Source organism: Rattus norvegicus, chromosome 17 (assembly GCF_036323735.1).
Source record: "Rattus norvegicus strain BN/NHsdMcwi chromosome 17, GRCr8, whole genome shotgun sequence".
Classification (NCBI taxonomy): domain Eukaryota; kingdom Metazoa; phylum Chordata; class Mammalia; order Rodentia; family Muridae; genus Rattus; species Rattus norvegicus.
The window spans coordinates 51,742,215-51,766,479 of record NC_086035.1 but is presented as its reverse complement, the minus strand read 5'-3'; the positions used below and the strand labels follow the sequence as shown (position 1 = coordinate 51,766,479).

General features: G+C 39.9%; 1 pseudogene; it reads left to right on the top strand.

Annotated features, from left to right (window-relative positions):
- Nucleotides 1–3,119: 3,119 nt before the first annotated feature.
- LOC108353144 (60S ribosomal protein L7 pseudogene) lies at nt 3,120–5,341 on the top strand (annotated as a pseudogene).
- Nucleotides 5,342–24,265: the final 18,924 nt, after the last annotated feature.

Below are 24,265 nucleotides of genomic sequence, written 5' to 3'. Positions count from 1 at the left end.
CTTTCGTCTCCCAAGTAAGTCAGTTGGTGGCCAAATTGCTGGGGATTGATTAAAAATTACATTGTGCCTATAGACCCCAGAGTTCAGGTCAGGTAGAACACATAAATAGAACAATTAAGGAGACTTTATCCAAACTTACGCTTGCAACTGGCTCAAAGGATTGGGTGGCCCTCCTTCCCCTAGTTCTATATCGGGCCCGGAATACCCCGGGCCCCCATGGTCTAACTCCTTTTGAAATAATATATGGAACACCACCCCCATTTGTCCATTTCTTTGATTCAAACATTGCTGATTTTGCTGACAGCCCTTCTCTGAGGGCCCATTTACAGGCCCTACAGATTGTGCAGAGAGACGTCTGGAGACCTTTGGCCACTGCTTACCAGGACAAGCTTGAGCATCCGGTGGTGTCACACCCATTCCAGATTGGAGACACCGTGTGGGTGCACAGACACCAGACCAAGAATCTCGAGCCACGGTGAAAAGGACCCTACACCGTCCTCCTGACTACCCCGACCGCCCTAAAGGTAGACGGAGTCTCGGCTTAGATCCACACACCACACGTCAAGGCAGTCCGGTCTGAGGAATTGACTAATCACAACACTACACCCCAGACATGGAGAGTTCAGCGCATTCCAAACCCCTTAAAGTTAAAACTCCTACGTGGCTCCTCCTAGCCCTTTTGTGGCCTAGAGTCAGTGGGGGAATAAGCCCCCACCAGACAGAAATTTCTTGACCAAGTCGAGTGAAAGATTTCACTCAAAGTTAACAAAAAAAAAAATGGGGGAATGAAAGACCCCAGCTTAGCAGCAGTAACGCCATTTTGCAAGGCTGTACTTAAGATGACTGGTTCAGGGAAAGGTTAGAACACTGAGTACACAGCGGCTGCCAAGCAGGATGTGTTTGGTTGAAGGCCTGGCAACAGGACGACTTCGGTTGAGCACCTGACAATGAAAAAAAAGCCCCGAGAGAGGTCCCACACCCTGGTGGGGGGCCGAGTCAGTCGTTATGTTCCAAGAAGGTAGCTAAGAAACTTGCCCCCGGGCTGAACCCTTGGGGGGCCGAGTCAGCCGTTATGTTTCAAGAAGGTAGCTAGGAAACTTGCCCCCGGGCTAAACCCTTGCCATATTAGAATCCACCAATTATATCCCTGTAACCATGCATCTGCTTCTGTATGCTTGCTTCTGCTCCCCAAAATCCTATAAAAGCCCATCCTTGGTTCCGTGGGGTGCGCCAGTCCCCCGAGTGACTGAAGCGCCCGCAGGTGCCTGTGCCTGTGTATCCCGACAATAAACCAAATCCTCTTGCTGATTGCATCCTGTGGTGTCTCGGTCTGGTCTTTGGAGTTGGAGGGTCTCCATCCTGAGGGAAAGTTCTCCCTGAGAGCTTTTCAGTACCATGGGATGATAATCACCAAGAACAGCAGTGACAGTGGAGGGGATCAACCTGAGTTTAGAGTGCTACAGAGGGCAGAGCTGGAGAAGTGATGCCAGGCCTTTGGAGAAGCCCAGATTATCATGTATAGATCCCAGACATTGAAATAAGAACCTGTATCATTGAAGTTGCCTTGGGGACCTCAAGATTTTTGAGATGCCAGTCATAGGAGATTGCCTGAGGAATGATGTTAACAGGGAGTGGAACCATCCCAGGAAAAGAAGTTTGTTGTGGTCAACAAAGACGAAAAAAGGAGTTGGAGATTTGAGAACTGCTTTGACATCAAACATGGTGATGCACAGTTTGGAGTTTGCCCACCTGGTTTCCTGTTTTGCTTTGGAGATTACAGTTAAGTGACTGGATGGATCTCAGAAGAGATTTAGAACTTTGGACTTTTAACATTGTTGAGACTGCTGTAGACTATGGGGACTTTGGAAGTCAGACAAGATGTACTTTTTATTATGCTATGGCTAGATATGGCCCCCATAGACTCATGTGTTTGAACAAGCCTATGAGAGCCAGGGAATGGAATGTGATGGTTTGTATATGCTTGTCCACTGAGTGGTACTATTAGGAGGCATGGCCTTGTTGGAGTAGGTGTGTCACTGTGGGTATGGGCTTAAGATTCTCACCATAGCTGCCTGGAAGTCAAGTCTTCTGCTAACAACTTTTAGAGGAAGATGTTGAACTCTCAGCTCCATCTACATGCTGCCTATCTGGATGCTGCCATGCTCCTGCCTTAGTGATAATGGACTGAACGTCTGAACCTGTAAGCCAGCCCCAATTAAATGTGGTCCTTAAAAGAGTTGCCTTGGTCATGGTGTCTGTTCACAGCAGTAAAACCCTAACCATGATAAGCATCATCATATTTGTGATACATCTTATTTTTAAAGCAGCACTGCAAAGTGGGTACTTTTGTAGTCATTCCATCTACACATGAAGACACCAAGATTCTTAAGAAGTCTATCAAGGGGCAGATAGAGACTCTAAATTCAGCATGGTCTGCCTCTTAGCAAGTTTCTCCATGCTACACAATCACACAATATATTCCTTTCAGTGGTTGGAAGACTTGAAAAAAATCTTTCTTTTATGTGTGATGCATTTAAGGTAACCAATCAGCCAATTTCTTCTTTTCTTCTTCCCTTGCTGTTTTACTTGACAGCATCTGCAAATTCATTTACTACTTCTACCAATTTTTAGTCCTAAGAAAAAAATGTTATCTTCTTTTTTCTCCCTCTCTACCCACACACTGGATTTCCTCCACAGAGCATGCTGGGTCTGGGGCTGTATCTCGGTGACAGAGCAGTTGCCCAGCCTTGGGTTCAATACCAAGTAAAGGCGCTGATGGGTCACAGTATCTTTACTGGGAGAGTGACTGGAAACAGGTTGTTTTACTAGTCTAGGATGGAAACATTTAAGTCTTCAGAGGAAAAGTCTTTGAAGTGTGGAGGGATGCAGTGAAGTACTCTTCAGAAGGAAAAGGATCCAGTTTAGGCCCTATCCACTGGCCCCACCCTGACACTGGATCGTTTTCCTTCCTGAAAAGCACTTCATTCCATCTCTTCATACTTCAAAAAGTTGTTCTTACTTGAAGCTTAAACAAAAACATTACTCAGCTGCTTTTGCTTTGGATTCCAGTGTGAAGAAAGAACTCTGAGCAGCCAACAAGCTGCTCCAGCAATGGAAACATGTCAGTATTGACAACAGCTTAGTAAGGCCACCTCTGCAAGGAAACGTGAAGTGTAAGGAGCCCAGGTGAGCTGCTAGAAGCAACCTTGGGATCAATTAAACAAGCTTCCAGACACACATTTCTGTCTTTCTTTTTAATAAGTGCCAGGGTTCTGGAAGGAAAAGTATTATGTTTGATTATTCAGTACACTATGAATAAGTACAGAAAGAGTATTCAAACTAAATATTCTCTTTTACCTAAGGATCCTTTTCATGTCAACGAAGCTACAAATCAAAAATAGTCCATTAAAGGAGACAATACTTGCATTTCCATTCTGTTGAATGAAAGTGAATGACTTGTTTTAGTGATACAAATATATTTATGTATTTTTCTCTTATTGAACATAGATTTTTTTCATAAAATATATTGATTACTGTTTCCTCTTTCCCTATTCCTCCCCGTTCCTCCCCACCTTTCCTCCATTCTGGTTCCATGCTCCTACTGTCTTGTTAGATGGCAAACAGGCGCTCTCTTTTTCTGACTAGAACCATGGAAGCTGTACAGAGAAGAAAAAGAAGGTTGCTGCTGTGCCAGAAACCCTTAAAAAGCAAAGGAATTTTGCAGAGTCGAAGGTGAAGCAACCGAGGAAGAGGTTTGCCCTGAAGACACTGAAAGACAAGGAGGAAGTTCATCTATGAGAAGGTGAAGCACTATCACAAGGAGTATAGGCAGATGGACCTGACTGAAAGTCACATGGCTAAGATAGCAAGGAAAGCTGGGAACTTCTATGTGCCCGCAGAACCAAAACTGGCCTTTGTCACCAGGATCTGAGGTATCAGTGGAGTAAGCCCAAAGGTGTGCAAGGTACTGCAGCTGTTTCGTCTTCAGCAGCTCTTCAATGGCTCCTTTGTTAAGCTCAACAAGGCTTCAGTTAACACGCTGAGGATTGTGGAACCATACATTGCATGGGAGAACCCCGACCTGAATTCAGCAAATGCGCTCATCTACAAGCAAGAATGGCAAAATCAATAAAAAGCAGATTGCCTTGACAGATAATTCCTTGATTGCTCAATCTCTTGGTAAATTTGGCATCATTTGCACAGAAGATCTAATTCATGAGATCTGTGTAGTTGGGAAATGTTCAAGGAAGCAAATAACTTCCTATGGCCCTTCAAACTATCTTGCCCATGAGGTGGAATGAAGAGAAAGACAACTCACTTTGTAGAAGGTGGAGATGCTGGCAACAGGGAAGACCAGATAAACAGACTTATTAGACGGATGAACTAAGGTGTCGCCCCTGGTATTTTTATAACCTGGTCAGTTAATAGTCACATCTTGGCAAAAAAAGAAAGAAAACAAACAGGCATCTAAGAAATAATAATAAAATAAAATAAGATAAAACAAAACAAACCAATTAGAACAGGAAAAAGAACAAAGAAAAAATGAACTAAAGAAACAGCACAAGAAACCCATAAAGACACAGAGACACATACATTTATAAACACAGAAACACCATAAAAGCACAAAACTTGAAATATATATATATGAAAAGGATCTGTAAAGGAAAAAACCAAAGCAAAACCCTTGACAAAGAACCTTCAAACCCCAAAGATGCCATTGAGTGGCTTTTGGCTTTCTGTTGGCCATACACCGCTGAGAATGAGGCCTACTCTTAAGAGTGCTTTGATTCTCCAAGTGGATAAAAGACCTCCACATCAAACCACATACACTCAAACTAATAGAAGAAAAACTAGGGAAGCATCTGGAACACATGGGCACTGGAAAAAATTTCCTGAACAAAACACCAATGGCTTATGCTCTAAGATCAAGAATCGATAAATGGGATCTCATAAAACTGCAAAGCTTCTTCTGTAAGGCAAAAGACACTGTCATTAGGACAAAACGGCAACCAACAGATTGGGAAAAGATCTTTACCAATCCTACAACAGATAGAGGCCTTATATCCAAAATATTCAAAGAACTCAAGAAGTTAGACTGCAGGGAGACAAATAACCCTATTAAAAAATGGGGTTCAGAGCTAAACAAAGAATTCACAGCTGAGGAATGCCGAATGGCTGAGAAACACCTAAAGAAATGTTCAACATCTTTAGTCATAAGGGAAATGCAAATCAAAACAACCCTGAGATTTCACCTCACACCAGTGAGAATGGCTAAGATCAAAAACTCAGGGGACAGCAAATGCTGGCGAGGATGTGGAGAAAGAGGAACACTCCTCCATTGTTAGTGGGATTGCAGACTGGTACAACCATTCTGGAAATCAGTCTGGAGGTTCCTCAGAAAATTGGACATTGAACTGCCTGAGGATCCAGCCATACCTCTCTTGGGCATATACCCAAAAGATGCCCCAACATATAAAAAAGACACGTGCTCCACTATGTTCATCGCAGCCTTATTTATAATAGCCAGAAGCTGGAAAGAACCCAGATGCCCTTCAACAGAGGAATGGATACAGAAAATGTGGTACATCTACACAATGAAATATTACTCAGCTATCAAAAACAATGACTTTATGAAATTCGTAGGCAAATGGTTGGAACTGGAAAATATCATCCTGAGTGAGGTAACCCAATCATAGAAAAACACACATGGTATGCACTCATTGATAAGTGGCTATTAGCCCAAATGCTTGAATTACCCTAGATGCCTAGAACAAATGAAACTCAAGATGGATGATCAAAATGTGAATGCTTTACTCCTTCTTTAAAAGGGGAACAAGAATACCCTTGGCAGGCAATAGAGAGGCAAAGATTAAAACAGACACAGAAGGAATACCCATTCAGAGCCTGCCCCACATGTGGCCCATACATATACAGCCATCCAATTAGACAAGATGGATGAAGCAAAGAAGTGCAGGCAGACAGGAGCCGGATGTAGATCTCTCCTGAGAGACACAGCCAGAATACAGCAAATACAGAGGTGAATGCCAGCAGCAAACCACTGAACTGAGAACAGGACCCCCATTGAAGGAATCAGAGAAAGAACTCGAAGAGCTTGAAGGAGCTCGAGACCCCTTATGAACAACAATGCCAAGCAACCAGAGCTTCCAGGGACTAAGCCACTACCTAAGGACTATACATGGACTGACCCTGGACTCTGACCTCATAGGTAGCAATGAATATTCTAGTAAGATCACCAGTGGAAGGGTAAGCCCTTGGTCCTGCTAAGACTGAACCCCCAGTGAAAGTGATTGTTGGGGGGAGGGTGGCAATGGGGGGAGGATGGGGAGGGGAACACCCATAAAAAAGGGGAGGGGGAGGGATTAGGGGGATGTTTGCCTGGAAACCGGGAAAGGAATAACACTCGAAATGTAAATAAGAAACACTCAAGTTAATAAAAAAAAAAAAAAAGAAAGAGTGCTTTGATTCCCCATTGAGACTCCCTTGGAGAAAACTAATTTTTCATTTGCAAATGGCTATCAATTAGATATAGCTTCTGGATTAGGGATGGGATAATATGCCCACTTGTTTCAGCTCTAGAACCCCATCTGGTGCAGACCTGTGTAAGCACCATGTATGCTGCCTCAAACTCTCTGAGTTCACACATGTCCAGCCCTGCTGTCTCTAAAAGACCTTGATTCCCTGGTGTCCTGCATCACCTCACATCTCTGTCTTACATTCTTTCTACATCTCCTTCCACAGAGTTCCTTCATCACTGAGAGGAGGGATTTGATGGGGACATCCCTTTTAAGGCTGAGTGTTCCAAGATCTCTTATCCATTGTGTGCTGTCTGACTGTGGGGCACTATATTTGTTACTTTCTGTATCAAGAAGAGTCTTCTCTGATGATGGCTGAGCAAAGCACTGATCTATGAGTATAGCAGAATGTCACAAGGCATCACTTAATTGTGATATCCCTACATCAGGACAGTAGTATTTGTTTTTTCCCTAGGTCTCTAATCTATCTAGTCTCAGGTTCTTGGCCACCCAAGAAGTATTGAGTACGGGTTCCATCTCATGAAGATGGCCCTAACTCACATCAGATATTGGTTGGTTACTTTAACAAGCTTGATGCCACTATTGCACCAACTTATCTGAAGCAGGTAGTCCTGGCTTCTTTAGAAACACAGTTGTGCCACGTGCTGTTTTTCTGGACGTTGTCTTGTGAGAGAATGTTTGGCTGAAGCAGACACATGAGAAGGCATGTGAAGTTTTGCTGGAGGGGATGCTTCGGAGGACACATGATATTTGGAAAGAGTATAAATGAAACTCCATAAACATTGAGAGGTCACTCTTGCATTGCAATACCATACTATGCTTTGCTGGTCTTTGATGGTCTTCACTTCATAGAGAGAAATGCATAAAAAATTTTGTTATGGTATTCTGGCTGATTCTGGTAACTTCCATTGACTCGTACTGATTTGACAGAGCCTCATGATTTCTGCTGGATCATGCCACTGCTACTGATTCATGTTGGTGTTTGCCATTGAACTGGACAATTGGTATCCTGACAACAAAGAGCAAAATCTCCCCAAAGAGCTACTACAAAACAGGTCCACAACCCCCTTTTCCCATTAACCTTCTTTCTCTCCAACCTCTGGTCACTGGGCTAGAACAGAGGTTGAGGCATTTAAGAACACTAAATAAAGTATAGAAAAATCTAAGTCTACACTTACCTTTGAGGCAGGTCACCATTGTAGAAGGAAGAGTTTATAGCTGTGTTGGTATTCTTTCTCCTTTGGTAGCATGAGTCCAGTACCATGAACTCATGGATATTAAGACTCTAGGTAGGAACCTTCTTGACTTTTCTGTGTTCAGCGATGCATGTATGATTATGCATCTTCAGCATTAGGGCCTTTCCATCAGTTTGTGGAGAACAAACAACAGCCCTGGGTTATTTGCAGGTTCCTAGGGGACCTCTTTGCCCAAGAACTAACTCCATTAGAAATGACTTATTACAGAGATATCTTTTGAAAGTCTGGAAAGAAATTGCCATTGGAAGCACAAACTAAAAAATAAAGTCAGTTTTAACAACACAGACTCATATATGCTTCCAAAACCTTTCCCTTTAAGTTTTTATAGACATAGCTGGTTTATTTAATCTGGTGGTGTTACTCCGCCAGCACAGCCATTCATTTCTTCAGTAGGCATATGTTGAGTATCTGTTTATTCCAGGTAGTGACCTAAGAGCCTAGACACAAAGTTAAGAGCATATCCTCAGGAAGGAGGCCAGTGTGGCAGATGGTTAGGCCAACAGCAGTGTCAATACAATGTGGTAAACAATATCTGACACAAATATACGTGGGAGATGCACAAGACAACTGGGAGAGAGAAGGAAATTCCGATGCCTCATGGTGAAAAATCAACATTATGAGTGACTTACAGATTGCTTCAGTTAGTAGGGCTCATTTTGTTCTCAAATGTTCCAGGATAAGTACTGCCCTTTGCAAACTCTAAAAGAAACATTATTCTGATGATGACAAACTCAGTGGCACCTGATTGCCTATGCCTTGTACACACGGGCAGAGGTCATTTGACACTGTGCTTTTCATGTGCCTGGGCTTCAACTGAAACTTGTCATGATGCCAAGTGCAGTTTCCATCTATGATGTATCTCAATGCTCAAAAAAATTTAATTTGGAGCATTTAAGATTTCATATTATGACTGGGGACACTGGGCCTGAATATCTTAATAAAGCTGATATTTTTCTTTCTTTTCCCTTACTGAGGTAGAGGCTTATATATACCATGGTGAACTTGCTGAAGATTACCTTGAAATTTCTGATCCTCCTGCCTTTACTTCTGAGGTGCTAGAATTATAGATATGCAGTACCACACCTGGCTTATGTGATTCCAGGGCTAGAACCCAGGGTTCATGAAGGCTGGTCAAGCCACCTACAAACTGAGTTACATCCCCAGACCCAATAAAGCAGTTTCAAAAAAACTATGAACTGTCTATTCCAAAGGGTTTCCCTCAGCAAGCACGGCTTGTCACATAAGCAGTTGTTGAACTGAGTTAATTCTATGGGTCTTCTGGTTCCTCTGCAGTGGTCTCATTGGCTCTAAGACGTGTCTTACTGTGACAATTCTTTCTCTTTTCAAATAATACCACTGTACATGAGTTCCTTTAATTCAGAAACTTACTGTTCGAACTTCCAAAAGAACTGTATAAAATCTTCATTAATAAAAAGAGAATAATTGAATGGGATGCCTGGACATGTTCCCAGAAATGTCTGCAACCTTGAAAAAATAGCTTACATTTTTACTCAGCCACAGGAATAGAACTAAAGGGTAATTCAGGACAAGTAAAAGCTATGATATCATGTCATCTGCAAATAGGGATACTTTGGCTTATTCCTTCCCATTCACGTTATTTTAATGTCCTTGGTGCTCCAGCTACTGCTTTGAGCACAATATCGGAAAGGAGCGGGGGCAGTAGATATCTCCTTTCACCCCTAACTTCAGGGGGATGTTTCAAGTTTTTGTCCATGATGTTTTCTGTGGGTTTTCTCATATATAGCCTTTATTATGATGAACTATGTAGTCCTACTTCTCTGGGTCTTTTATCAAAGGTTTTTTGGATTTTTGTCAAAGATTTTTTTCTGCCTCTATTGAGATGTATTTTTTGTATTTAAGTCCATTCATGTAGTTCACCTTTATTACTGACTTGCATGTCTGAATTCATTTGCAGTCATTTTGTTTGAGCATTTCTTGAGTCTACATTTACCAGGGATATTGGCCTGGTAAGTGGTAGTTTTCTTTCTTTATCTATTTTCAGTAGTAGAATGATACTGGCTGCGTGGGAGGAATTTGGGAGTGCTCTCCTATTTCTATTTTGGAATAGGTTGAGAATTGACACAAACCTTTGAATATCTAGTGGAATTCTGTTGTGACTCCATCTGGACCTGGCTTTTTTTAACTAAAAAATAAATTTTTACTACAATTTCAACTTCCTCATTTGTTATGGGTCTGTTTAGGTTGTTCACTTCTTCTTGGTTTAATTTTGGTAGTTTGGCTGAATCTAGAAATCCATTATTTCTTTTAGATTTCCCAGCTTAATGGAATACAGGTTTTTAAAATATTCCCTTATAGATAGTTTGAATTTCTTTGGAGTTGGTTGTAATGTTTTCATGTTCAATTCTGGTTCAATGAGTCTGGATCCCTGTCCTGGTTAGCTGGGGCACGGGTGTGTCAGTCTTGCTTACCTTCTCAAAGAACCAGCTCTTAGATTCATTGACTGTTCATATTGTTTTGTTTCTATTTTATTAATTTCTGCCATGATTTTAAATCTTGCTGTCTACTGGATTTGTTTTGTTCTTGTTTTTCTAAATTATGGAGTTGCACCATTATCTCATTTATTTGTTCTCTTTCTGACTTTTCAATGTGGGCACATAGAGCTATAAATTTCGTTCATAGTGCTGCTTTCAGTGTACCAGAGCTTCTGTTGGGTTGTGTTTTCATTTTCATTTAGCCCCATAAATCAGTGGATCTTTCTCTCTCCCTCTCCCTTCTCCCCTTCTCTCTCTCCTTCCTTCCTTTCTTTTCTTTCTTCTTTTCTTTCTTTGTTTCTTTCTTTGTTTTTCTCTCTCTCTCTTTCTTTCTTTCTTTCTTTCTTTCTTTCTTTCTTTCTTTCTTTCTTTCTTCCTTCTTTTTTCCTTCCTTTCTTGATTTTTTTCTTTGACCCATTCATCATTCAGTGAGGAGTTGTTTAATATCCATGATTCTGTGTAATTTTTTAAAAAAGATTGATTTATTTTATATCAGTATACTGTAGCCGTCTTCAGACACACCAGAAGAGGGCATTAAATCCCACAGATTGTTGTGAGCCACCACGTGGTTGCTGGGAATTGAACTCAGAATCTCTGGAAGAGCAGTCAGTGTTCTTAACCGCCGAGCCATCTCTCCAGCCTCCAATTTTGTGTATTTAAAAATGATTTGTTTGCTGTCAATTTTAGGTTTGATTGTGTTTTCATTAGAAAGGATATAGGAAGTTACTTTAATCTTTTTTAATTTGCTTATTTATTTCGATATATTTTCATTTACAGCTGTGTGAATTTTTGTCTACATGGATAATTGTGTACTACATGCATGACTGATACTTACAGGGATCATAAAAAGACATGGGATCCATGGAACTAGCGTTACAGATAGTTGTGAGCTGTTAGGTGGGGGCTGGGAATCTAACCCAAGCTCTCTACAAGAGCTTTTAACTTCTAAACTATCTCCCCAGCCTCTTACTTTATTTTAATATAATATTTTTGAATTATTAGATAATTTTATATATGTTTTATTACATTAACCCCCAACTCATACTCCATCTATCTTCCTTATTTTAGTTTTAATTGTGTGTGTTTCTGTGTGTGTGTATGTATGTGTGTGTAGAGGTGTGTACACATGAGTGAAGGTGGTCACAGAATATAAGAGGATGTTGGATTCCTTGAAGCTGGAGTTATAAGCAGTTGTGAGTTGCACAAAATCAGGTTCTAGCTGATTTTGCTCCCTGGCCTCTTGTTGATTTTTTTTTTGGACCAGAAAAGCTAGATAGGGCTCACTAACATGTGAGCAGGCTCTTTTCAAGGGATTTGTGTATGAAAAAGAAAAGGAAAAGAAAGTCAAACCATATGTAGATAGGAAGCAACAGAATTCACACACACACACACACACACACACACACACACACACACACACACACACACACACCGGGGATCTACATTTAAAGTAGATTTATCTTTTAAAATGATGAATTGTGACACCCAAGCACCTGTCCCAGTCCTGGGAAGCCAGAAGAAAGACACCCAGGCACCTGACACAGTCGCCACTACAGTGGACGAATGTGTGATGGACAGATGGGAAAGACAGAGTGAGTGGTACAAAGATGAGAGAAAAAATGAAGCAAAGGGGTTTGCACACCATGGAGAAAGGTGGAACTGGAGACTAGATGGTGGTGAAGAACAGGTAGATATGTGGAGGCCATGGTGAGGTCCTGGCCCCAGCTGCAGCCAAGGGCCATGTCTGGGTTCATGGTCCTGTTGGCTAGGGTCTGTGCTGATTTCTGGGGCTCAAATTACTACCAAAGGTCAAACATATGTCCATGACCTGGGTTGCTATCTCTCAGGCTCAGACCTCAAGCTTTGAGTTGGTCCACCCCAACATTTACCCCATCTATGAACTGCTGAATTGAGTGAAGGGGCTGGTGCTGCAGACCCAAAGCTACAGGATCTCCAAGACACAGAGCAACAAGAGAATAACCAAGAGGAGTCCCTGTGAAGATCCAGTGTTGATAGTGTAGCAGAAGCCAGAGGCCTCAAAACAGAACAGTGACTTATTGCAATGAACACTTAAGTAAAGAAGTGTGGACAAAGGGGTATACTGTGGGACAGACACACCGACACACTATAGCTTCCACGATGAGATTTTTTTCTTTTTATTTTTTAAGACTCTATTTTATGTTCTTTTCTTTTGAGGGGGAAGGTTGCAAGGGCACTGACTGCTCTTCCAGAGGTCCTGAGTTCAATTCCTAGAAACCACATGGTGTCTTAAAAACATCTGTAATTGGACTCAATGCCCTCTTCTGATGTGTCCGAAGACAGCTACACTGTACTCACATACATAAAATAAATAAACAATTCTTTTTTAAAAGAATAAAAAGGTTTAAAAATGAATTTAATTTAAATGGATGATGAAGTATGATAGCAATGAAGAGGTGTTGGTCAGATCAACCATTTCAGAAGGAGCACATAACTCTTGGACAAAATGCAAAAGTGAACTACACAAAAGCATTAAAAACAAGCAAACTGAGCAGGAAATGGACAGGAGCTAACCCCAGAAGAAAGCAGGGGTGATGCTAGCTTTTCATTTTCGTTGACTGAGCATAGTGTTCAACTTGCAAAGGGAACGTGAAATTCAGAAACTGTATTCTTACGGGTTACCTGTTAAGATTCATTCGGAGACAACAGAAACTGAACCATGAAGGAGAATGTTTCAGAAAGTAAGGAGTCCTAGGATGGAATCCTAGTAAGGAGGAAACAGGATGAATTCTGTTTTGAAAATTCCAGCTCTACATAATATAGGCAAGGCAAAGTAAGCAACCCACATAAGGCTAAAACCTGAATAGAGATCAGGTGGAGTTTGGAGGTCCAGTTCCATCATTTCAGCTGTTTACCACTAAAACAAAGGTCATATTCTTGAGAGCACACAACAAAGCTTGGAATTTCCACAACATAGTGTCATTTACTATGTCCAGAATATACCCCAAATTACTAGACATAGGAGGCAGCAAAGTAATTAGTTCTAGAAGGGAAAGGAGGGAGAAGATAGGACATTTGAAGCAATAATGGCCAAGATGCTTTCAAAATAGGTGAAATGTCCAAGATATTGGCAAGTTCATAATGAGATAAATATGAACAGAGCCACACTTATGTACATTATGATTAAACTATTGAAGACCGAGATTAAAGAAAGACCTTTAAAGAGAGAGCAAGCAGCTAGCAAGAAAGGTAACAACGGTCACTGACTTACTTGGAGGCATTACATGTAGCCCAAAGGTGGGAAAATGAGTTTTATATGGATTTTGAAGCTAGGAAAGGTTTGCAGAATATTATATCTTGGAAAAATATCCTCTCCTGCATGGAAAATAAAGTGAGACACCCGCACCCATCAGTTAGGATGGCCCACATGAGAGAGGGCACCGAACCATAGGAAAAGGCTCATCCTGCTGGTGGGACTGCAAAATTGTGACTGTCTTGAGAAAACAGTTTGGCAATTTCTTACAAAACAAAATACCTGATCTAGCAGTTGTACTTCTTGGAAATTACGTAAAGGTGGTAAACACAAAAACAAAAACAAAACATGCACCTAGGCATTTATAGTATGTATAATTGTCATAACCTGAGGACACCAGGGTGCTCTTCATTGGTTGCACATAAAAAACACCTGTGATGCATAAAGAACAGGACAGGGCCATGAAAAGATGGGGGAGGGCACTTGATAAAAGGCTGCCTACCCTATGATTCCAAATATATGACACTCCAAAAACTTAAAACTGTGAAGACAGCAAATAGGTTTTGATTGCCAGGTGAGGGGGAAGGGATAAATAGTGTTATTTCAGGGCTGTGAAAAATCAGAAATGAAAAGAGAGACATAACAACAGAAACTGAGGAAATTAAAAGCTTATCAGATCCTACTACAAAAGCCTATACTCAACAAAACTGGAAAATCTGGATGAAATGGACAATTTTCCAGACAGATACCAGGTACCAAGTTTTAATCAGGATCATCTAAACAGTCCCTAACTCCTAAAGAAATAGAAGCAGTTATTAAAAGTCTCCCAACCAAAAAAATCCAGGACCAGAGGGGTTTAGTGTAGAATTCTATCAGATCTTCATAGAAGACCTCATACCAATACTCTTCAAACTGTTCTACAAAATAGAAACAGAAGGAGCACTACCCAACTCTTTCTATGAAGCCGCAATTACACTTATACCTAAACCACACAAAGACCCTACAAAGAAAGAGAACTTCAGAACAATTTCCCCTATGAATATCGACGCAAAAATACTCAACAAAATTCTTGCAAACTGAATCCAAGAACACATCAAAACAATCATTCACCATGATAAAATAGACTTCATCCCAGGGAGGCAGGGATGGTTCAACACATGGAAATCCACCAGCATAATCCATTATATAAACAAACTCAAGGAACAAAGCCGCATGATCATCTCATTATATACTGAGAAAGAATTTGACAAAATTCAACCCCCCTTCATGATAAAAGTCTTGGAAAGATCAGGAATTCAAGGCCCATACCTAAACATGGTCAAAGCAATATACAGCAAACCAGTAGCCAACATTAAACTAAATGGAGAGAAACTTGAAGCAATCCCACTAAAATCAGGGACTAGACAAGGCTGCCCACTCTCTCCCAACTTATTCAATATAGTTCTTGAAGTTCTAGCCAGAGCAATCAGACAACAAAAGGAAGTCAAGGGGATACAGATCGGAAAAGAAGAAGTCAAAATATCACTATTTGCAGATGATATGATGGTATACATAAGTGATGTTTTGGTAATTATTTAATAGTTGAATCTTTGATTCCACACTAGTGCGGGCACCATAGGGCTGCATGGCATTAGCAGGTAAATTCATCTCAGCGGCAGCCAGCTCTAGAGCACCAGTCCGTGCTACCTCTAGTTATCTTTTAGTCCTAGCAGTCTCTGTGCCCCCATAGCTAGCCGCCCTCTCCCGGCTCTCTCCCTGTCAACTGGGTACTCTCTGGTTCCAGCAGCCGGTAAGATCAAGACTCAAAAAACGTAAAATTTAGTAATCAGATTTATATGTTAAATTCCCAATCCACAATATGTCCACACAATATACTCAGAGCCAATTGAATAATGATGTAAACTGTCCACCTAAATAAGATAAAGATTGACCTATAAAAACCTAACCCTTAAGAAGTATTCATAAGTACCTCTGTTATTTAAGGCCACGCGGATCTGGGTCATCATCCTGTGCCTCCATCTTGGTTTTTCCTTTTTTCTTCTCCTCTGCCTTCCAAAAACTTTATTTCTGCCTTACTTTTCAGTGTCCAATTACAGGCCTCCCCTTAACTTGTGCCAGCCCTCACCTACATATGGACAGTAACCTACACATCCCCCTTTCTGTCTAATTAAAAAAACTTTTTTGTCAAATGTAAGCTGAGCACAGCTATTATCGTTTTGTAATTTATAAAGTATAAAAATACCTAACACCCCGTCCATCATTTTTGTCAATAAAATAGAACATTTTGTTATCTATCCTAGTTTAAGAAAGGCTTAAAATTTATATATGTCTTGGCTAGCTTGTATACTATCTGAAAACTATCCAATTAAATATACATTTTCAATGTTAAATAGCCTGGGTGGGCTATGAGACTATAACTAGTTTTCAACCCCGTCAGAAATCTGAGAATGACCAATATTATCTGAAAATATAGTAAGTCTCAATATGAACTTCCTGAACTGAGGCAAGCTGAAGAGGTAACTGTCTACCAGTAAAGTCTGCTGTCAGCAACATATAAGAGCATCGATCTTCAGCCTTCTGGCCCAGTATCATCTGACAGCAGTCATATTATCAGACGACTATTCTGCAAGTGTGTCCTTTTCTAGATGAAATAGGCAAATTTTGCCCAGTGGCTACCTAGCTATAATGTATTACCTCACCTGGAAATAGAGACACTCAATTTCTTCTTTGAATCCACAAAAGGGGAGCTGCTAGGAGCAGATGTGTCTCAACAACAAAAGTATAAATAATATTAAATGTCACATTTTTGTGGATTTCTGATTATTTTTGAAAACCATGGATTGTTGTCCATTAACTACTCTTAATAAATTATATTGAAAACATCCCGGCAGTAAACTTAGAACCATGCATTTGCTATCTAGCCTTTAACTTACATGTTTAATCATCTCAGATTAATTTTTTAACAGCAGAAAAGATTGGGTATTTTTGTAGTGTTGTATAAGCACAATGACTATATGTAAGCAACAATATTAATCTCAATTTTAAATCAATAAGAAATTTATACCAATGAAAATCTTAAGCTTGTATCAAATAAATTCTGTACCAATGTAAAAGATTATAATTTCAGCTTAGTAATATAAGGATTTCTACCAAATGAAATTATGGCTGTACAATCAATTTGAGCTAGTTCCTCCCTGTTAAATTATGGCCATTTCTAAATTCTCCAGAAACATCACATTAGAATAATCAGTTTCAGACTCCCAAAGTTTAGGGAATTGGGGCAATGACTCTTCAATAACTTCTTCAAGCTGTATACGGGCATTGAGATATCTTTGGTGGGGAGGTAGGGAAAATGGGGGAGTTGTTTGGCTTTAAGAAGGCCACTCAATGATTGTTGTAACCTCTGATTCCTGTCCTGACTGGATCTGGCTGAAAGTCCCTGAGATCAGGAGTCCAAGCAGGCCAGTGTAGCATTCTGAAAATGAAACTCACCAAAGTTGTACATTCTGCAAGATATGAATCTCAAAACAAAATTTCAGTATCGTCAAGATATCTTTTTGTTTGTTTGATTCTCTTGAATCTAGTTTTTAGGAGGCCAACCTCTATCAAATCTGATCCATATAGCTCTAGAAGGTGTCCAGAGCCTAATCACCCTGTTTAAAAGCACAAAGAAAAAACCTTTCTCCTAAAATAGGGTGTCCTTTAGCCAGCAATCAGAAAAGTTTGTATCTTGCACTCTCTCCCAGAGAAATAATATAACAACAAGACTCAAAATCACACTCTTTATGAAAATTAAAACAATTTTAAAAAATGAAGTACACTAAACAAACTTTTATGAGCCTGTTTAGGCTCCTCTAATCTGTCATGCCAGGAAATCAACCCAAACTTCCCATGGAGCCCACATTAAGAGAATATGAGCCTCCTGTTGTGGTAAATATTAAAAATAACCACAGACCCTCGCTAGCCAGCATCGTTAAACCACATGGCACTAGCAGGGTAATTCATAAAAACAATTTTATAACACTTTTATTAATACCTATCGATAAGAAGCAGGCAACTTGTAAAATCAGGATTTTAACATAAAATTCTCATGGAGCCCACGTTAGAGAGAATCTGAGTGTCCTGTAGACCAGCATATACCATCTATCTGTTAAGCTCTCTACAGGTTCTTCCATTTTTTTTTCTCTCCCGCCTTTCAAAAACTTTTCCCTACCTTACTTTTTACTGTCCAATTACAGGCCTCACTTTGACTTATGCCAGCCCTCATCTGCATATAGACATCAACCTACAATTATACTTAAGTGACTACAAAAATCGCACCAAAGAACTCCTAAACTTGATAAACAACTTCAGCAAAGTGGCTGGTTATAAAATTAACTTAAAGAAATCAGTAACCTTCCTCTACTCAAAGGATAAACAGAAATTAGAAAGAAATTAGGGAAATAACACCTTTTACAATAGTCACAAATAATATAAAATATCTTGGTGTTACTCTAACCAAGCAAGTGAAAGATCTGTATGACAAGAACTTCAAGTCTCTGAAGAAAGAAATCAAAGATCTCAGAAGATGGAAAGATCTCCCATGCTCATGGATTGGCAGGATTAAAATAGGAAAAATGGCCACCTTGCCAAAAGCAATCTACAGATTCAATGAAATCCCCATCAAAATTCCAACACAATTCTTCACAGAATTAAGCAATTTGAAAATTCATTTGGAATAACAACAACAACAACAACAACAACAACTACAAAAGCCAGGAGAGCAAAAACTACTCTCAACAATAAAAGAACTTCTTGGGGAGTCACTATCCCTGACCTCAAGCTGTATTACAGAACAATCATGATAAAAACTGCATGGTATTGGTACAGAGACAGGCAGGTAGATCAGTGGAACAGAACTGAAGACCCTACGATGAAATAAACACCTATGGTCACTTGATCTTTGACAAAGGAGCTAAAACTATCCAATGGAAAAAAAAAACAGCATTTTCCACAAATGGTGCTGGTTCAACTGGAGGTCAGCATGTAGAAGAATGCAAATTGATCCATTCCTATCTCCTTGTACAAAGCTCAAGTCGAAGTGATCAAAAACCTCCACATAAAACCAGACACACTGAAACTAATAGAAGGGAAAGTGGGGAACAGCCTCAAAAACATAGGCACAGAAGAAATTTTCCTGAATAGAACACCAGTGGGTTATGTTCTAAGATCAAAAATTGACAAATGGGACCTCATAAAATTGCATAGCTTCTGTAAGGCAAAGGGCACTGTCAATCTGACAAAATGGCAACCAAAAGATTGGGAAAAGATCTTTACCAATCCTACATCTGATAGAGGGCTAATATCTAATATATACAAAGAACTTAGACTCCAGAGAACAAAATTATCCTATTAAAAATGGGATAGAGTGCTAAACAAAGAATTCTCAGCTGCAGAATATCGAGTGACTGAGAAATGTTTAACAACCTTAGTCATCAGGAAAATGCAAATCAAAACAACTTTGAGATACTACCTTACACCAGATAGAATGGCTAAGATCAAAATCTCAGGTGACAGCAGATGCTGGTGAGGATGTGGAGAAAGAGGAACATTCCTCCATTGTTGGTGGGATTGCAAGCTGGTACAACTACTCTGGAAATCAATCTGGTGGTTCCTCAGAAAATTGGACATAGTACTACCTGAGCACACAGCTATACCACTCCTGGGGATATACCCAAAAGATGCTCCAACATATAATAAGGACACATGCTCCACTATAGCGCCTTATTTATAATAGCCAGAAGCTGGAAAGAACCCAGATGCCCTTCAACAGAGGAACGGATACAGAAAATGTGGTACATTTACTCAGCTATTAAAAACAGTAACTACATGGAATGCTTTGGCAAATTGATGGAACTAGAAAATATCTAGTTACCAAATAAGGTAACAAAGTCACAAAAGAACACACATGGTATGCATTCACTGATAAATGGATATCATCCCAAAAGCTTGGAATACTTAGGAAAAGATTCACAGACCACATGAAGCTCAAGAAGCAGGAAGACCAAGATGTGGATGCTTCAGTCCTTAGAAGGGAGAATAAAATATTCAAGGGAGGAAATATAGTGACAAAGGGTATAGCAGGGACTGAAGGAATTCAGAGACTGCCCCACCTGGGGATCTATTCTATATCAGTCACCAAACCCAGACACTATTTTGGATGCAGCCATCAAACCCAATCACTTTTGCTGATGCCAATAAGTGCTTGCTGACAGCCTGAAATGATGTCTCTGTCAAAGCCTTAGTGATATTGATGAGGATGCTTGCAACTAACCATTGGATTGAGCAATTGGGGACCCCAATGGAGGAGTTAGAGAAAGGACTGAAGGAACTGAAGGGGTTTGCAACCCTGTGGGAAGAAAAACAAAATCAACCAACCAGAACCCCCAGAGCTCCTGGGGACTAAACCACTAACCATTGAGTACTCATGGAGGTACCTATGGCTCTAGCCGCATATGTAGCAGAGGATGGCATTGTCTGGCATCAATAGGAGGAGAAGCCCTTGGTCCTGTGAAGGTTCGTTTCCCCGGTATAGGGGAATGCCAGAGTGTTGAGGTGGGAGAAGGTAGATGGGAGTGGGTAGATATGAGTGGGAACATCTTCACAGAAGCAGGGGTTGGGGAGGTGATATGGGAGAGGAGGGAAAGGGGATAACATTTGAAATGTAAATACATAAAGTATAAAAAAGATAGTATTCTGGATAATATAATAGGGGGTTACATTCCCTTACATATTTGTTCAAATCCACAGAACAAATGTACACCACCAAGTGTGAGCCCTTATGTAATGAAGTGTCTATATAGGTTTAAAAAATGTACTTCAATGCTTACTAGAGGATACTGAGAAATGGGGAATCTCTGTACACATAATGTATGTGAGAAGACAACATTTTGTACCTACTGTTTAATTTTGCTGCAAACCTAAAGTCTGCTTTACAAAAGGATATCGGTCTAATCCTAGCACTCAGGAAGTTGGAGTGGGGAAGATCAGGAGGTCAAGGCCAGCCTTTGCTACACAGCAAGTTAGAGGTCAGCCTGGGCTGTATGAGATGCTGTCTAAAAACTAAAAACTAACAAATGAACAGTTTGGAGGGCTGGGGTGACGGTTCTGGGGTCAGGAATGCTTGCTGTAAAATCCCAAAGACTGGAATGGAGATCCCAGCCTGAGTATAAGAAGTGGAGCATCCTGCAGACGTCTGTAACTCTCTCCCATACCCTCTTCTGGCCTCCACCAGTGTTAAGGCAGGCACATCCATACACACATGTGCAAACACTCACACATGCACACAAATAAAAATAAAAGCTAAAAGTTAAAAAACACAACATAAAGGCCATTAAAGCTCTTTTAAAAAATAGAGAATTTAATGTCAGCAGAGCAATATTTTTTATAAATCGCACATTTTGTACAATGAATTAGACAATATCCTTCCTTCCTTCCTGTTTTGTGTCACGATTTATGTCTACTAAAGCTAAACCAGAAATAAAGTTTCAAGCAAAGTGATTTATTAGATTGGTGCTGTGGGTTGAATTTTGTCCCTAAATTTATATTAATTTCGTCTCACTAAATTTATTTGTTGAAGTTCTAATGCCATCCCAAACTGTAATCATACTGGAGCTGAGGTGCTTTTGCAGGATGGGGTATTGAGGGTGGGTCTTAATCAAATACAAATAGTGTCATTATAAAAAGAAAAAAAATACCTATTTCTTTTGTTTAAAGAGAACTCAGTTTTCTCAGTTTTACATTTTATTTTTGTGTGTGTGTGTGTGTGTGTGTGTGTGTGTGTGTGTGTGTGTGTGTGTGTGTGTGTGTCCTTTGGATGGAACTTGGGTCTAAAGGCACTTGCCACCAAGCCACATGGGTACTGACACAAGAGCATCTTCAAGTTGGAGCAGAGGCTTCTGCAGCAGCCAGTTAACATCTTTTTTTTTTAATCTTTTTACCATTCTTTTTTTTTAATTTAGAGAATACTTTATTAGTTTTTGTAATCAAACCCACGTATATAAGACCTTACATATTTAATACAGTGTGTTACCCCTGTACAAATGGAAAAAACTTAAGTTCAACATTTCTAGACCAATATGGCTGTTAATTTCTGTACAGTGCCAACTCAACACAGTAAACGGGGATACTTTTTTCCAAAGTTGACAGCACAGGTAAAGTTTCAAAAAATTCAAATTATATATCTGTATATATATATTTATATTTATATAAAAAGACCAATAATAGCAGTGTGTTATGCATCAACAGCAGCAACAGCTTTTCCAGGTTCTGCAGTCATCTGAACAAAACTGTAGAGACATCCAGCACAATCCATTAAAAAAAAAAAGTAAAAAAACAAAACCCGAGAAAACAGCACAGTTCTGTTACTCTTGTGGTACCTGGCACCATTTTTTTTTAAATTAGCTTCTCAATCATCATCTGGAAAGAAAACATTCTGAGCAACATCATTAAAAACAGCTCTGATAAAGCACGGTCACTACTACGTATCATAAAGCAGGTACAAGCTATTTTACATCCACAGAGGTATGATACAGTACTGTCCTACATCTATAATACTAGAGGATACAATTTAAAAGGCATTATTTGAGACTTGATTCTACTTTTCCAGCAGAGGGCTCAAAGGATGGTGTGACACAGCTTTGTAAAGAAACATACTCTAGACAGGATTTCCTTTCACTAGTGGCACAGTTCTAAGGATTCATTCTCTCCATGAATGTCAGCTAAAACCATTATTAAAAAAATGAAATATCCCTAGAACAAAACCGTATAACCACCGGATTCACATGAAGATGACCTAGTGGAGACAAGCTGGACCTCACCTTACCAACAAGCTATCAAATCTGTTATGTTTAAACAGTGAGACCTCCAAGGAAGGAGATGCCAAGTAGTGCTTCAAAGCTTCGGACCACAATCAAACACAGCATCCTTTTCAACAGAAGCAGAAGCTCATCTGAATATGCTCATGGATGCTGACATCAACATTTAATCATCTCCTCACTCATCCAGGAAGAGGGGGAGATCAGTTACTACTGTACTTTATTGTGTTCAACCAAATCACCATGTTACAAAAATAGCAAGCTGCCATAATAAAAAATAAGGCTCCTCTATCCAGCACCAGATAGCATCATTTTACTTTCAAGCCTAGAAATTGCACACTTGTATATAAACCAATCGAAGATGAGGATTGAGAGTTCATCTTGGTGGATTTTTCCTTTGATGAATATGAAGTGTCCTTCCTTATCTTTTTTGATGACTTTTAATTGAAAATTGATTTTATTTGATATTAGAATGGCTACTCCAGCTTGCTTCTTCTGACCATTTGCTTGGAAAGTTGTTTTCCAGCCTTTCACTCTGAGGTAGTGTCTGTCTTTGTCTCTGAGGTGTGTTTCCTGTAGGCAACAGAATGCAGGGTCCTCGTTGCGTATCCAGTTTGTTAATCTATGTCTTTTTATTGGGGAGTTGAGGCCATTGATGTTGAGAGATATTAAGGAATAGTGATTATTGCTTCCTGTTATATTCATATTTGGATGTGAGGTTATGTTTGTGTGCTTTCATTCTCTTTGTTTTGTTGCCAAGACGATTAGTTTCTTGCTTCTTCTAGGGTATAGCTTGCCTCCTTATGTTGGGCTTTACCATTTATTATCCTTTGTAGTGCTGGATTTGTAGAAAGATATTGTGTAAATTTGGTTTTGTCATGGTATATCTTGGTTTCTCCATCTATGTTAATTGAGAGTTTTGCAGGATACAGTAACCTGGGCTGGCATTTGTGTTCTCTTAGGGTCTGTATGACATCTGTCCAGGATCTTCTGGCCTTCATAGTTTCTGGCGAAAAGTCTGGTGTGATTCTGATAGGTCTGCCTTTATATGTTACTTGACCTTTTTCCCTTACTGCTTTTAATATTCTTTCTTTATTTTGTGTGTTTGGTGTTTTGACAATTATGTGATGGGAGGTGTTTCTTTTCTGGTCCAATCTATTTGGAGTTCTGTAGGCTTCTTGTATGCCTATGGGTATCTCTTTTTTTAGGTTAGGGAAGTTTTCTTCTATGATTTTGTTGAAGATATTTACTGGTCCTTTGAGCTGGGAGTCTTCACTCTCTTCTATACCTATTATCCTTAGGTTTGATCTTCTCATTGAGTCCTGGATTTCCTGTATGTTTTGGACCAGTAGCTTTTTTCGCTTTACATTATCTTTGACAGTTGAGTCAATGATTTCTATGGAATCTTCTGCTCCCGAGATTCTCTCTTCCATCTCTTGTATTCTGTTGGTTAAGCTTGTATCTACAGCTCCTTGTCTTTTCTTTTGATTTTCTATGTCCAGGGTTGTTTCCATGTGTTCTTTCTTGATTGCTTCTATTTCCATTTTTAATTCCTTCAACTGTTTGATTGTGTTTTCCTGGAATTCTTTCAGGGATTTTTGCGATTCCTCTCTGTAGGCTTCTACTTGTTCTCTAAGGGAGTTCTTTATGTCTTTCTTGAAGTCCTCCAGCATCATGATCAAATATGATTTTGAAACTAGATCTTGCTTTTCTGGTGTGTTTGGATATTCCGTGTTTGCTTTGGTGGGAGAATTGGGCTCCGATGATGCCATGTAGTCTTGGTTTCTGTTGCTTGGGTTCCTGCGCTTGCCTCTCGCCATCAGATTATCTCTAGTGTTACTTTGTTCTGCTATTT